The 15,174-nt window shown below is 39.0% G+C and overlaps 1 protein-coding gene across 6 annotated transcripts in view; it reads left to right on the top strand.

The window, feature by feature from the left end:
• GOLIM4 (golgi integral membrane protein 4) overlaps positions 1–15,174 on the top strand; it is a 67,489-nt gene that overhangs the window by 27,973 nt on the left and 24,342 nt on the right. The window lies entirely within an intron of this gene.

Genomic DNA, 15,174 nt, shown 5'->3' with positions numbered 1-15,174 from the left:
ACTCCTTAGACCCATTTGTGACTAGAGTGGCAGTTGCATTTGTGTGTACTAGACTGCTTTTATTATTCATTCAGTGTCAGAAAAGGATAATGTGTTTGTAGTCAAACCTATAGAAAAGGAAAGCCCCACTCTAGAATACCTTAAATGTGACACAGAGTCTTAGTATATATACATAAATTTTATATATGTATATAAAATTATATATATATAATTTTCAAGTTACCGTATTTTGCCATGTATAATGCACAAGTTTTTGCCCAAATTTGTGAGGGAAAAATAAGGATGTGCATTAAACATGGGTAGTACTAATTACATATCTATATAAATGTTTTTAATTCTTTTATTTATGTTTATGAGTTAAAAGTGTAACTCTAGAAATCATAATGATATCCATATACAAAATAATACCCTGGAAGACGATAATTGGTTTGTTGAACTTAAAACAAACTTGCAACATCGAAGAATTCTTGGCCTTCTATGATGCGTAAATAGTGTAAATTTGTCACCAGTACATAAAATTTCTTGTGCCATAATATGTTAAGAAATAAATGCTAAAATTCCTTTATAATGCAAAAAACAAGTACCTAAATGTAAACAAATAAAAATTTGAATTAAAAAATTAAAATGAAAGATTTTTTTTCCCCTGAAAGTTTGGGCCAAAATGTGAATGAGCATTATACACGGGAGCATATTATACACAGCAAAATGTAGTATTGAAAATCATAGGTGAAAGGTAAATCCAAAATAGTATTCTTTTGTCAAAAACCTTTTTAACAAATTCAGAGCCACTCTTAGCATTCTGCTAAACGGAATCTTTCTGCTCTCCTCCAAACATAAATCATTAAGAATTTTCAAAACCAATTTGAAATGATTTATGTATTGTATGTCACTACTCTTTTCCTTTACTGTAAATATGTAATTTAGAATTTTAGCATTGGAAGGACCTTGGAGACTCAACTGTCCAACTACTCTATTTTGCTGCTGAGGAAACAGGTGAAGTTTCTTAACAATGAGGACAGAACTGGTTAGTGTCAGGCAGTGTGGAGCTTAGGAATCTTGGCTCAGGTCAGTATTACATTCCATGGATTACTGGAAAAATGATCACTTGGCCTCCATCTGTTTTGGTCTACTTCTTTGTTAGTCTGTTGTTTTTTGTGTTTTTTTTTTCTTTCTCTCTTTTTTCCTTATAGGCTAATCTGTCTCAGTTCTGTTTAGGTTATTTTCAGTGGATATTATCTGAATTCTAACTATGCAGTGGGGTTGAAAGGAAGGTCTGAAATCTAAATCTAGTTAGAATGCTGGTATCATCAAATATTTTTTTTTTTCCTTCTTTCTTTTAGCATCCAGTCAATTACCTTTCTACAGGTCTGGACTGTTTATTGAGTTTACTGTGCTTTAAAAAAGCCCCATGTAGTTAATTTAAAAAATACATAAATATATTGTCTCTACCTTTCATAGAGAAACTTTAGAGGTTGCTGATGAATTCCTTTCCTTATACTTGTAAAAGTTTCTTAAAACTGGACTCCTGGAAATCTATCTTGATATGTAACCATTAATACTTTTCATAGTAAATTGTATGAAGTAATTAATACGAAGAAGACATTGTTAACATCATGTACTATATGTTATTTGTTTGTATGGTTCAATCATTTAATAAAATTCAGCAGGTACCCCCTTCGTACCAGACTCAAAGCTAGGTGACAAGGTGCACAGATTGTAGAGACCTACTCTCACACAAGTAATCCACATGTAGTAGAAACGACAAATCTACACATAAAGTATTATAAAAAGAGTGGGTGGCAGTATGCCTCGGGCCATGTGGAATGATAGAGAAAGGGCACCCAAGCCTCTGGAATCACAGTGAAAGCAGACATTATATCTCGCGTGTTGAGTGCCACATGGCGGGTGACTGTATTTCCATGATGCGGGCCAGCATGATGGAAGTACATCTAGGCCGACTCCCCAGAATAAGCTTTCACAAAATCTGTATACTTTTCACGTCACATCACCTTCAGAAGTCTCTCAATGTCACCCTAAAACCCACACCTCCTGGTACGTAGTGTGCTCTTCCTTAAATCATGAAGAAAGGATGATGCTTCTCCTTTGCCTTTGAGGGTCTCACCCAGCGATCTGCACCTTTGTTTAAGAGTTTTACATACTGTGCAGTAATTAGTGACTAAAATTATATTTTACTCCCCAATCCTAGTCGTGCAGTGCCCAGGATTTCAGTGTAGAGGCACATTTCTGTTTAGAGCCACATGTGTGCTTAACAAAACATCAGGAAAATATTCACTTTCTAGAGCAAACATTAGGAAAGAAAAGAATTATTCTTTATACTCTTATAAAGGAGAGCTTAAAATTTCCAAAAATGAAAAGAGAATGCAGGATTATCACTAAGAATTCCAACCAAACTGGTGAAGCCAGTTTTAGGCATCCAGTGTCGACTTTGTTCCCACAGTCATTCATCCTTTTAAGTTATCTCGGTGGTAACTAAGTAGTTAAGCAGTTTGGTGGTGGTGGGACAGTAAATGTCAGGAAGAGTAAGTGGCTGTGGGTGGTCAGCTGGTGTTTACCTCAGAGGTAAAGGTCTCAGACTGTAAGTGATGGTGACGTAGATTTCTCAGCAGTGACCTAGCTACCAGCAGCCTGTGTGTTGCTTAGATTACTCTTTACCCTTCTCTGTGCTCTCTAGAAATCTCTATCAGACATTAAACATGTCCAACATGGGAGGCATGATGTGCTCCCCACCCCTTCCTCCTTGGTCCTGGACCCACCTTTTATACAGTAGCCTAAGTCGGAAATGTTTGCACCATCCCTGGATTCACTTTCATGGTGCACTGTGAATCAGTCAGACAGACATTTTGATTTTATTTCCTTAAATATATTTGCTTGTATGCATTCCTCTCCCTCTGTCAATGATTGCTGAATATGCTTGAATATTATAAGGCAAGGTTCCCTTCAGCCTGCAAAATTACACCTCAGAAAAGAGGAGGTCTCGTTGTATTGGAGTCAGTACAAAACCTCTGCTATTACTGGATGCTTTCCCAACTGCTTTACTTGAAACAGCAGAGCACTGTATGAGGAAGACACATTAGCCCAAAATGACCTCGTTTAATGTGGTTAGATGTTTATGGAGGCCTCCTGACAAAATCTTTTCTTTAAAGGATGCAGTAGCATTTAAAACAGTGTGGGTATTTAGTTCCTGGAATATGTCCTCACAATTGCAGATGTCTTTATATACAAATGTTTTTACCAACACCCTCCCCCCCGCCACACACACACACCACAAAACAAAAAGCATCCCCATACCATCAGGAATTAGGGCTATAGGAAGCATAAAAATGCACCTACAGGACAAATGAACAGTAAACTAACTTGTACCAAATACCTGTAGCTTAGGACATGTACAGTGGTGGCATCAGAGATTCCACAAGTGCTGTATCTCCAGTGAAGATGGGTATGCTTCAGAAAACTGCCAGAGGACTTGAAAAACTAACCTGAGATGATATACAGCCAGATGTCAGACATACATCTGAAGAGTTTGAATCAAATCGTTTGGGGAGATGTGGATGGAGAAAAAAGTGACATGTCTAAATGTGTTTTATATTGTATTTCCCCTATGTAACTGAAAATAACAAATACCATGATCTCATATAAACAACTGTCCATTCAGAAAAGTACACAAATCATAAATATATAGCTCAGTGAATTTTCACAAAGCAGACAGTGTAGAGCAGGGATCAGGACATCACCAGCACCCCAAAATGCTCCCTCTTTACCTCTCCCAGTCCTTACCTGCCTACCTCCCACTGCTATGTGCAGTATGAACAGTATCTTCTAGCACCACAGTTACTTATGCTTGTTTTGAACTTTTTATAAGTAGAATCATTTAGTAATTACGACTTTGCTGTCTGGCTTCTTTTCCTCAAGATTGTCTTTGTAAAACTCACCTGTGTTGGTTACACGTTAGTTTGTTTACATTGTTGAGTGGGTATTTCCTTTTTTGAACAACCGCACTTAAGCATTCTACTATGATAGATGTTCATGTTATTTCCATTTTGGGACTATTATGAATAGTGCTTCTCCTAAGATTCTCCTAGATGACTTCTGGTGACTGAATGTCAAGCATTTGGTTGGGCACATAACTAGGAGTGGGATTTGTAGGCTACAAGGCATGCCTTCATCAGCTCTGGTGCTGTCGAACCACTTCTAAAATGGTGTACCACTTTACACATCCCATCAGCAAAAAGGAGAGTTCCGTCTCCCACATTTTTGCTGACTCTTGGTATTGTCTGTCTTTTTCTACTTTAGCCATTTTGATGGAAGAATATTGGTACTGCATTATGATTTAGTTTGATTTCCCTAGTGACTAATTGACCACTTTTTCGTATATTTCATTGCCATTAGGATATATTTAAGTGCCTACTCATATCCTTTTTCACTTCCCATTCTTTTGCACTTTCCAAAAATTTTGTACATCCAGCTGGAAAAAATAATGAACTATTTTTACTGGATAGTGTTACTGGCAAAACTGATATTATCTTGTATCTGGGCAGTATGGAAGTTCAGTCTTCAGGTTACTGCAGTGACCTCCTAACTAATCCATCAGCCTCTACTCTCAGATTCTTTCCTCTATCGTCTACTCTACCCATAAAGTTATTTTTCACAACCATGTAGACCTGATCAAGTCAGTTGCAGCCCTATCTCATTCATTCTTTCCCCACCCTGATTGCCCACCTACCTAACAACCCTAGCTGAACACAGTGTTTCCAGAACTCTCCTGTAAAAGTTCATAGGGAGCAAGTGGGACCCACTTGCTAAATATTCAGATGATCAGGCCTGTTCCCTGGAAACTCGGATTGAGTAGATTCGGGTTGGGGCCTAGGAGTCTGTGATGTGAACAAGCCCTCCAGGTTATTCAGGGAAGTGTGAGGGACACCACAAACAGCTTGTTTTGTTTCTGCCCCAGGGCTCTCGCATGTTCTCTCCACGCAGTCCAGATTGTTCTCTGTCCTTCCTTCATTGTCATCTTTTAACATCCACACAAATGTGACCTCTGGGAGTCTATCTTGACTCCTGCAGGCTAAGAATATTACTCTGCCATCAGCAGGTGCTTATTCCTGATCTTCCTCACAAACCTATTCCCTAGGAGACCTTCCATGTCATAGCTGATAACATGAACTGGTTTTGTCTTGGACATAAATGCAGTGTGTGCCACAGCTTGCAGAAGACTGGCTGTCTTCTATCATTACCTCAGGCTTGGATTTCTGCAGAAGCCTGCTGCTAATTAGTTTTCCTGCTTCTTGCACAGTGCTGTCAGAGTGGTCATTATTTTAAACTCTTAAGTCAACATCACATGTTCCTTCTTAGAACACTCCAGTGGCTCCCCATTTCTCTCAGAGTAAAAGCCATGTTCACTGGCTTCTAGGAGGCCCATTGCAATCCGCCCCCTTCTCCACCTTCACCTTTGACCTTCCAGGCTGTTCTGCCTCAGCAGCACTAGCCTCCTGCTGTTCTTAGGCCATTCCAGGTATGCTCACACTCCGGTCTTTTGTCTGGCCTGTTCCCTCTAGTAGGAATGGTTTCCCCAGGTGTCTGTGGTACCACTCTCACGTTTTTCAAGTGTTGGCTCAGATGTCTTCTCAGTGAGTCCTGCCTTGACTACACTGTTTAAAAATGAAGGCTGACCCATCCTTCCTACACCTCCAATCTCATGCCCTGCTGCCTTTCCCCCCATGGCACTCAGTAACTTCTAGTACATTATTAAGCTTATTATCCATTAGATCACTCTGCTGCAATATGGACTCCCCAAAGGTAGAGAGATTTTTCCGCTGTTGTGCTCACGATGTTATTCCTGAATATGAGAGCAATGCTTGGTGCACAGTAAAGTGCTCAATGAATATTGTTTGATTTGTTGAGTGAAATATTCAGGATGCAATGCGTAAGAGATCTTACACAGTATCTTTTTCATAAGCCAGGTTTTTATGAGACCTGTTGCAAGATATGATGCATATTTTCACATTCTGAAGTGAAATCTTGCCATTGGGAGTTTGGATGAATATGGGGCTGCTTGTGGACTGCTGTGTTGATCTGAAGTTGATCTGAGGGAGAAGCCAGTTGTAGCCCCGCTCATTCTGCCCTTGGTGGTGGGTAGTCTCTGGGTATGGGCTTCTACAATGTAAAAACCTCTTAGCAGTTAATACTCGAGTACTGTATTTTAGGTGGTTTCCTCTTTGTTGGCATTATTAGGTAACTCATGAGAATTAAATGTTTTAGGTTTGATTCAAGTAACCCATTTTGAAAAGCACAGGTATAAATTCATAGTCCCATTATAAAAACAATGCACTTTTGCATATTTTAGCTTATCTCAAGGGCATTCTTATACCTCCTTGCATCAATTTTGGGTGACCAGAAACCTAACCCTCTTTCTCGCATGCGTATTTCCCGAAACACTGTGATCTGTCCTGCTGAAGTCTGACTGCTGGATTAGAAGAACAGTACTGTATAGGGTCTATTTATATACATCTGATTTTAGAATAACTTTTCCTTCTATTACTGTGAGTCCTTCAGTTTCTAATATATATATGTGTGTGTGTATGAACACTATATATATATATATATATATATATATATATATATATATATATATATATATATATATATATATATATATTTACATGTAATTTTTGCTTTGTAGAATGCAGCACTTTTATGGGACAGGAGAATATTTTTCCTCTCAGCTTACAAAGAGCTTATGTTTAGAAATCTGCCGACTCAGCAGGTCACTGTATCATCCCTGCTCACCTAACCTTTGGTGATCTCTGATTGTCTTCTTACTGTTTTACCTGTCTTAGCCTCTTCTCAGAACCTGAATTTATTGATTATATGCTTTTTATAAGAGTAAATCTTACACTTTAGTGTCTCCCAAGGTGCCTGGAGCACTGCTAGGCTGTAATATGATAGCTCTGAGCAGCTAAGAGAAAAAGCCTTTCATGAGGAGTGAATAGATTTTACCTAATAATAATGATTATTAGTGGCTCACTGCTTGAAAGAATGCCAAAAAGAAGACTCATATAGAAACATGACTTAAGTCAGCTAATATAACACTTGTTTGAAAAAGCCAAATCTCAATTAGATGTTGTCATGAGGGAAAGCCTAGGTATAGTTTATCCAAATTAGAAAAGGCAGTTAAGCACCAATTCAAATCATGGTTAAAATTTCCATTTAAATGACTTTGTCAAGTATATGCATAGAAAACTTAAAAATAGACACTTGTGTGAGCTATTATAGGAACTTTATTGTGCAGTAAAGGGGAAAAAAAAACTTTAGTTGCCATGTGGTAGAAAAATACCTTATCAGACTGTTCTTTTTTCTCTCAGCATTCTGAAAGCATCTATATTTCAGGGCTATGATTTAACGAATGCTAATCTTATGAGCCTAAATAAATACACATCAACAGATAAATTTATATTTAATCTCTAGTCTGTTATCTGTTTATTCTCTGAAATATGTGAGTACTAATGAGCCAACAATGTGGAAATTTGGTTTAAAAATGCTAGGACATAAAGGGTGGCAGGCAAATGAGGAAAAGAATGAAACAGTTTCTAAAAACACTCATTTGTTTAACAAGTATTGAATACCACTAGATAATAGTAACTAGGGGCTTGGGACTGAAGTGATAGTCAGGGTTTGGGATATAGAAGAAAAGGAAAAGGGAGATAGCCAATCCCAGCCTTCAAAGCACATACGGTTCGTTCATTGGTTTGTTCATTCACTCATTCATTCATTCATTCATTATCTATTGAATGCTTGCAATCAGTTTACCAGGGATACAATAGTAAAATAAAACAAACCAGAAATTCTTGCATGACTGAGCTTATCTTCTAGTGGGTTAGAAAGGCAATAAATAAGACAAATAAGTAAAAAAATATTGTAGAGTGGTAAGTGCTAAGGAGAAAAATCAAGTAGGAATGGAGACTGGAAGTGTTGAGGGTGGGTGGGAAGCAGGTTGCAATTTTAGATAGGTTGTCCAGGAAAGGACTTGGTGAGTAGGTATCTTTTTAGTAAAGATCTGAAGGAAGTTGGGGAGCTGGTTGTGGAGGTACCTAGAAAAGGAGCAGTGGAAGCACCGGGATGGTGCTGAAGTGAAAGTGTGCCTGGCTTGTTCAGGGAATAACAAGGAGGCTGCTGTGGCTGGAGCAGGATGAACAAACAGGGGAAGCCTTGAGAGGGCTGTGGGTTTCACTTAGTAATGAGCAGCCATTGGAAGGTTTTGCCCCCAGGCTTGGAACAAGAATATGTAATTTAGTAGAGGGAGCCAACCATAAAAAAGGTTAATTAATAATTAAATTCAGCTATAAATTGTCAAGCGGACTGGAAAGGTTGAATTGTACTGGAAGATGTACAACTGGGATGGAGTGAGAAGTGAAAGCTGGATGTAACGGTTTAGGAGTTATCTATGAGAGGTTATGAAGATATATGCACAATTCTAGGAGACTTTGTTGAAAGAGTCGGGGGAAACACTGAAGACAAAGCCTTAGGGAAGCCCTGCCAACACACAGGGGCTGGTGGAAGGATCCAGGGAGGTCCGCAAAATGCTATTCTTTGTTCCCCTTCTGTTTTCTTCTACTTAGTTGTTTGATATGGGTTGTTTTCTAAAGAGATTTCCTGTATTCTCTCTCAGACTTCTTATAAGGTAAAATTATGAAAGCAGGAAGGAAAGATAATTAGAAAACTGTATCTATGATGTTGTCTTCATGCTAGTGACCAACTCTTTCTACAGAGGAGGGGGTGGGTAAATGACTGGCCTTCACCCCACTTCTGATGAGTTAGAACCACAACCAAAAACTGTTTTTAAAGACTATATTAAATGTCTATGATTTTAGGCATAAATACCAAAACAAAACAAACCTCAAAAGTACTGTGTTCTGGGAACTAGATTGATTTCAGTTTATCTGCCTTGCTATCCTGCATACTTTTAAAAGTCTTCATCCACAATTATCCAAAGCACAAATTTGTTCATTTTAATTTTACTACAGAAAAAGCAGAGAACCATGTGATTTCACTGATATGTGGTATATAAACCAAAAACAACAAAAGAACAAGACAAACAAATGAGAAACAGAAACTCATAGACACAGACAATAGTTTAGTGGTTGCCAGAGGGTAAGGGGGGCGGGGGGTGGGGGGTGGGGGGTGGGAGATGAGGGTAAGGGGGATCGAATATATGGTGATGGAAGGAGAACTGACTCTGGGTGATGAACACACAATGGGATTTATAGATGATGTAATACAGAATTGTACACCTGAAATCTATGTAATTTTACTAACAATTGTCACCCCAATAAATTTAATAAAAAAAAAAGAGTATGATGCTGAGCGAAATAAGACAGAAAAAGCAGAGAGCCATGTGATTTCACTGATATGTGGTATATAAACCAAAAACAACAAAAGAACAAGACAAACAAATGAGAAACAAAAACTCATAGACACAGACAATAGTTTAGTGGTTACCAGAGGGTAAGGGGGGTGGGGGGTGGGAGATGAGGGTAAAGGGGATCAAATATATGGTGATGGAAGGAGAACTGACTCTGGGTGGTGAACACACAATGGGATTTATAGATGATGTAATACAGAATTGTACATCTGAAATCTATGTAATTTTACTCACAATTGTCACCCCAATAAACTTGAAAAAAAAAATTTTTACTATATGTAAAATGATAAAGGTACTTGCAAATCTTAATATTTTCACAAGTTGAGTTGTGTGGCTTTCATAGCAAGCCTCTGTTTTGTTTGTTTATTTTTAATAAAGATAAAACTTTATGTTATTGTCAGGACGAAAGCAAAATTACATGGGCTGTTGCTTCTGCCAAAGAAACATTGCCCTCTCTTGCTTTAAGGTGTTAAAACACTTAGCAATGTTTTCTGTCTAATTTTAGTGTTGCTTTCTAATTCTGAATTGGAGCAGTTTGCCCTGAAATGTCATGGATATGTATTTTGCCTAAAAGTGGATGCATACAGCTAATTTCTCTTGTGACTTTCAGATGAAAGTCAAAGTTAAAATGGAAAAATTGCAATAGGAAGCTGACATCTTTTTAAACTCTCGAGTGATTTAAGGTGGAATAAAGCTGCTTTCCATTCTCGACTTCATGGAAAATATTAAAGTCCTTTTCAGTAAGCAGGAGAGATGATGAGTGTTACAGATTTTCCTCCTTTTCTCATGAGTTTTTGTGATTCCAATCCTATTCCTGTTAGAGTGTTATTCTGCATTAAAGATCTTGAATGCTGATTTTGAACCATTATTTGTGTACTTATTTTTCCTTAACTTTGTTTGGTGCTATGAGAATGTTCATTATGTTTTGTTTTTTTTTGTTACAAAGGTTCTAGCAGTATTAGTTCATCTTGACTGATGCCCTTGACTTCAGAGTATAAATAGAAAAATAGAGATAGGTGACAAGGATTGATTAGCAATCCGTTTTCTAAGCGAAACAGTAAGCCTATCTAGAAAAATCACTAGCTCAAAAGCTTGGAGAATGAATTTTTAAAAGAATTAAGGGTAGCGTGGGTGTATGTGTGTGTGTGTGTTTAATTGATAAGGAAATTATCTAGAAGAGCTACAAGGACACAAAGATTCTATCTGGTCTGTTTTACTGTCCTTGAATTTTTATGAAAATATTGGTTTATACGGTTTATTAAACTATTGGAATCGATATTTGCTTTTTTTTAAAGGTGTTTTTTTATTTGTTTTGTTTTGTTTTTAGTAAAAGCAAACTGAAATCAAGATCTTACACCTTTTTGAACTTTTGAATACACACACACACATACACACATGTTTTTTTACTTTATTGTAAAACTTTGTCAGGTTGAAAGGACTCACCTGATTTGCTTCTCTGGTACTTTGTCACCACAGTAGATAGGTGAAAAAATATTTTAGTATTTTCTAGTGTTTACTCTGTTCCAGGCAGTGTTCTAAGCATTTGACATATATTAACTCATTTAACCCTGCCATCCACCCAAAGAGATAAGTATTATTATTTGTCCGTATAAGGAAACAAGTACAACGTGGTTCAGCAATTTGCCCTTTAAGGAGTGGATCTCGGATTTGAACTCAGACGCCAGAGTCTGTGCTCTCAGCCATCATATTACTGCCTGCCTCTTTCCCTCTCTCCTTCTTTCTAGAATTTCCAATTCCAAGGATTAATTTTTCACTCTGACATTCCTTTACCTAATATGGTTTCCTCAGTCTTTAATTTAGGGCTCCTTTTCAGTTTATTTTCTTTTTTCTGACCCTAATGAAGAACTGCACTTTAACTCTCCACCAGTCACTGCTGCTTTTTCACCTTCCCCCTTGGGGATCGTCTCCAACTCTCAAATTATTTCTATGTTCTTAAGTTATATTACATCAGGACTAGAAGCTGATGCTATAATAATGGCTTCACCAGTGCTGAGTAAGATCATATTAATAGGACAATTACCTCATGGTGTCTTACATATATCCTCTATTCCTGTTGACCACATCTTTTTTTTCCTACTGCATTTGCAAAACCACATTCTTCTTGCCTTAGCTCTTGCTCTTAGTGATGCCATTTTATGTTTTCATGAATATGTCTCAGATTTCTCAAGACCTTTGCATTTGGACTGTAATCCACAAACATGTTCGCCTCTTTGTGGATGTCATATAGCATCTATTCAGGTGATTTATGAAAGTTTATAACTGTGTATCCTAGGATCTCCTGGCTCTTGAGACACATTGCCATTCATATGCTGAAAGTGTAAATTCCCATTGAGCGTAAAACTGTCAAAGACTGTTGTGTGATTCAGTATGATAAATAGGTCCCGCGGACCAGCTGTTGGCACATTGTCTTCCTCACTGCGTTGGAGGGAAGAGGAGAAAAAAAGAATGGAGCACTATCTCCCACCCTCCTACACTCAGTGGCCCTCACCCCATCCCCCATGCTCCCTCTCTACTTGGTGTGATCTACTGGACGCTCCACTCTTATTGATCGGGAAATCACACTGATGAGTTTTCTGCTTCCCAAGATAGTCATTACCTGATTACCGAGTCCCATACCACGTTGAGTTCGCAACAGTGAGTTTACAGTGATTGCTGCTGTATGTTATTAAAGACTGTAATTTGTAGAGGCAACTTTTCCCTTCTATCCCTACCTTTTCACAATAATGTTTGGTATTTAGAGTCTGAGGTGGCTGGGGATGAGTGGTGAGCAGTTGCCTAGTATACGTCTTCTGACTCTGTTGCAGGTGTTTTAGTTTTTGTTTTTGTTTTAAATCATGGGTGTTTCTAGGCTGGAATTGTTTTCCCTTAATGGTCTTGACATCCAGAGAGGCCCCCTAGACTCAGGACGCGCTGCTGTCACTTCATTTCCATTGGAGCAAGATCTTGACTACTTTGCTTGTTCCTTTGTTTGAAAGTGATGCACTTTGCTCGTTGAAATCGTCTGTACTATGTCCAATTATTGCACCAAGATTCCCTTTTAACTAGCTTGTTTATAGTCTTGTGACGACCTTCTACCCAGACAGTGGGAGCTTTGGCTAGAGGATTGGAGGTGAGGGGGTGTTTTCCCTTCTAGCTGGGGAGCTTATGTGTTCCTTGGCATCTCGTTCTTGCTTCTGTTACATCATGATAGCATTGTAATTTATTGATTTCCCTGTAAGTTTCCCCCACCTGACTGAAATTCTCACAGACAACGAGCACGCAGTTCAGGGCTTGGCATCACTGTGGTTGTAAAATAGTGCTAAACTTTGTGTTCCCTGCTTCGTTCCAAAACATCATTCAAGATGGTACTGTTAGAACCAATCCACAGAATCTCTTGGTTTTAATAGGTTTTTAGAAATTGGCTGAGGGACTTAAATACCACACGGATATGTTTAAATAAATGTGATTATTTCAACAATGGACTTGTAACCAAGCTTTTAAGAATACAACTACCCTCAGTCCAGTTTCACAGCTCAGTGCCTTTGTCCCTGTGATGTCTTCCAGAAGTGCCTTCTGTGGTGTCCTGTCTACCAAATTGCTCTTCCCTCTCAAAGCCAGCCACGAGAACACTGCCTCTGGGAAGTTTCCTTACCTCTCTCATCCGGAGCTCATCCATGTCTTCCTTGGGCTTAGATGTACTTTTATTATGCCAAAGCTATTTAGCGCTGATGCTTTACAAAACCTGTTTCTCATTTAGATCTGACCTTGAGGCCAAGGCCCATGTCTGTTCATTTTGCATTTCTATTGATAATGTGGTGCCAGGTAAACAACAGGTGCTAAGTAAATGTGGAGTTGTATTGGATTCCTTTATAATAATAGCACTGAGTGGGGGAGTCATCTGATGAATAGAATGGGAACCCAGGAGGAGAAAGGGATTGGAGCAGATATTATTGTGATGACTAGTGGGAGGCTGAGGATGAGAGGATAGATGCTGTCAGGGATGCTGTCAGGGATGACACCTACCAGTTTGGGTGGTGGCTGGAATTTGGGAGTTGTGGACAGAGATGTTAGCAAATGTGAGAATAGAGGCAGGGACTATGGTAGTTGTAGATAGAGCCCTGGGAATAGAAGGTTTATACAGGATGACAAGACAAAGAGATGCAGTGTGGGAAAGTGGAGGACCCACGAGATGGTGACCATATTGGAAGTTGAACAGCAGTAGCTGGTAACTGGCCGCTGTGACGATGAGGAAAGGGAGGGAAGCGGGGCAGGGAATCCCTTCTGCCACCAGGGGTTGTTGCAGGTATGGGGAGGGGAATTCCTGTGACTATGGAAACTTGGGACTGGCGATAGTGTTGGACAGTTGTATAAGCTCTGCATGGTCAGTCAGTGATTGATGATTAAATTGTATCTTGGGCAGTAGTGGGGAGCTAGGACTGGTAAAAGAACCAGATGACAGATTTGGCCTAGCTTGCCAGGGAATGAGATCATGTGTGACCATAATGCTGAACAAACAAGATTAAAAGGGTACATCAGAAATTTATTTTGTTTTCTCCTCCTTTCCCCTCACTGCCTGTTTAAACCGCTCTGTGGGGGTATGTTGTTTGTCTCTGAATAAAATCTAGGACAGCCTTGGTTGCTTCTTAGCTTCTCTCAGATTTAAAACAACAACAAAAAATCTTTCTTGTGTTATAATCATGTAATGTGATAAATATTGCTTACATGGACAATCATACCATGATATATAAATGTGTCAAAGTAGTAAGGTGTCTACCTTAAACTTATACAAGGTTACCTGTCAAATTTATTCAATTAAAAATCCTTTCAATAACTGAAACAGTTTTAGTTTAGTAAGTATCATGTCTGGTCTAGTCCAGTGTAATAATACATATTTTATTCATTCAGAGGTAAAGCTCCTCCGTCTTTTGTAGTTTCATTTGCTGTAGATGTGAAGCCTCTAATGCAGAAGGCTGCTTCTCCCTGTTTCCCCCTAACACATCTGCTCGTCCTTGCCCACTCACCAGGCAACTCTGGCTTTTTCGGAGTAGACTGAGTAAGTAGTGATTGTTGAGAAAGTACAGGAAGCTCTTACAGTATGGCAGACATCACTCTGCCATTGGTTCCTTCTGGCCATGGCAGATGGAAACCTGACTTGTTCGTTTGCGGGCACTTCTGTAGGTCCGTTGGAATGCGGTCCCCTCCACATTTCTCTGGCTCTCTCATCTGTTTTCCTTGCTGTGGGGAAATGCACATCCTCTTTCATTCAGGTGGTATGCTGCTGAGGTTTCCTCACTGACACGTGCAGCCTTAATTCAGATTCAGGTCGTGTTGACTTGGCAGTATTTATGGGATAGTTGCTAGGTGGAAACAGCCAGTAGGTTTTAGGAAGTACTCTTCTAGTGCCTAGAGAGAGGCAGGAGCCAGGAATACAGATGTGGGGTAAACGCCATGCAAGGTGGTGGTTGAAGTCATTAGAGTGGACGTGGTTGCCCAGAAAGAGACATTGAACCTCACAGAGACGCTGTCCTTTAAGAAACAGGAGAAGGAAAAGGAGCTGGCAAAGAAGGTGGGACCCTGTTCCAGAGTATTGGTTCTGTAAAGGGGTCCGCTGACAATTATGTAGATTATTGTCATTTTTTTTAGCCAGAATGTGGAACTTATAAATACATACATTTTTCTTTTAATTATGAAAAGACACTGATTTCCTCCTGTTTTGAAAATCAATGTTAATTTTATTT

The sequence above is a fragment of the Rhinolophus sinicus genome, linkage group LG01 (genome assembly GCF_036562045.2).
Source record: "Rhinolophus sinicus isolate RSC01 linkage group LG01, ASM3656204v1, whole genome shotgun sequence".
NCBI classification, from domain to species: Eukaryota; Metazoa; Chordata; class Mammalia; order Chiroptera; family Rhinolophidae; genus Rhinolophus; species Rhinolophus sinicus.
Note: the sequence above shows the minus strand (reverse complement) of the source record. Positions and strands in the feature narration are given on the sequence as shown.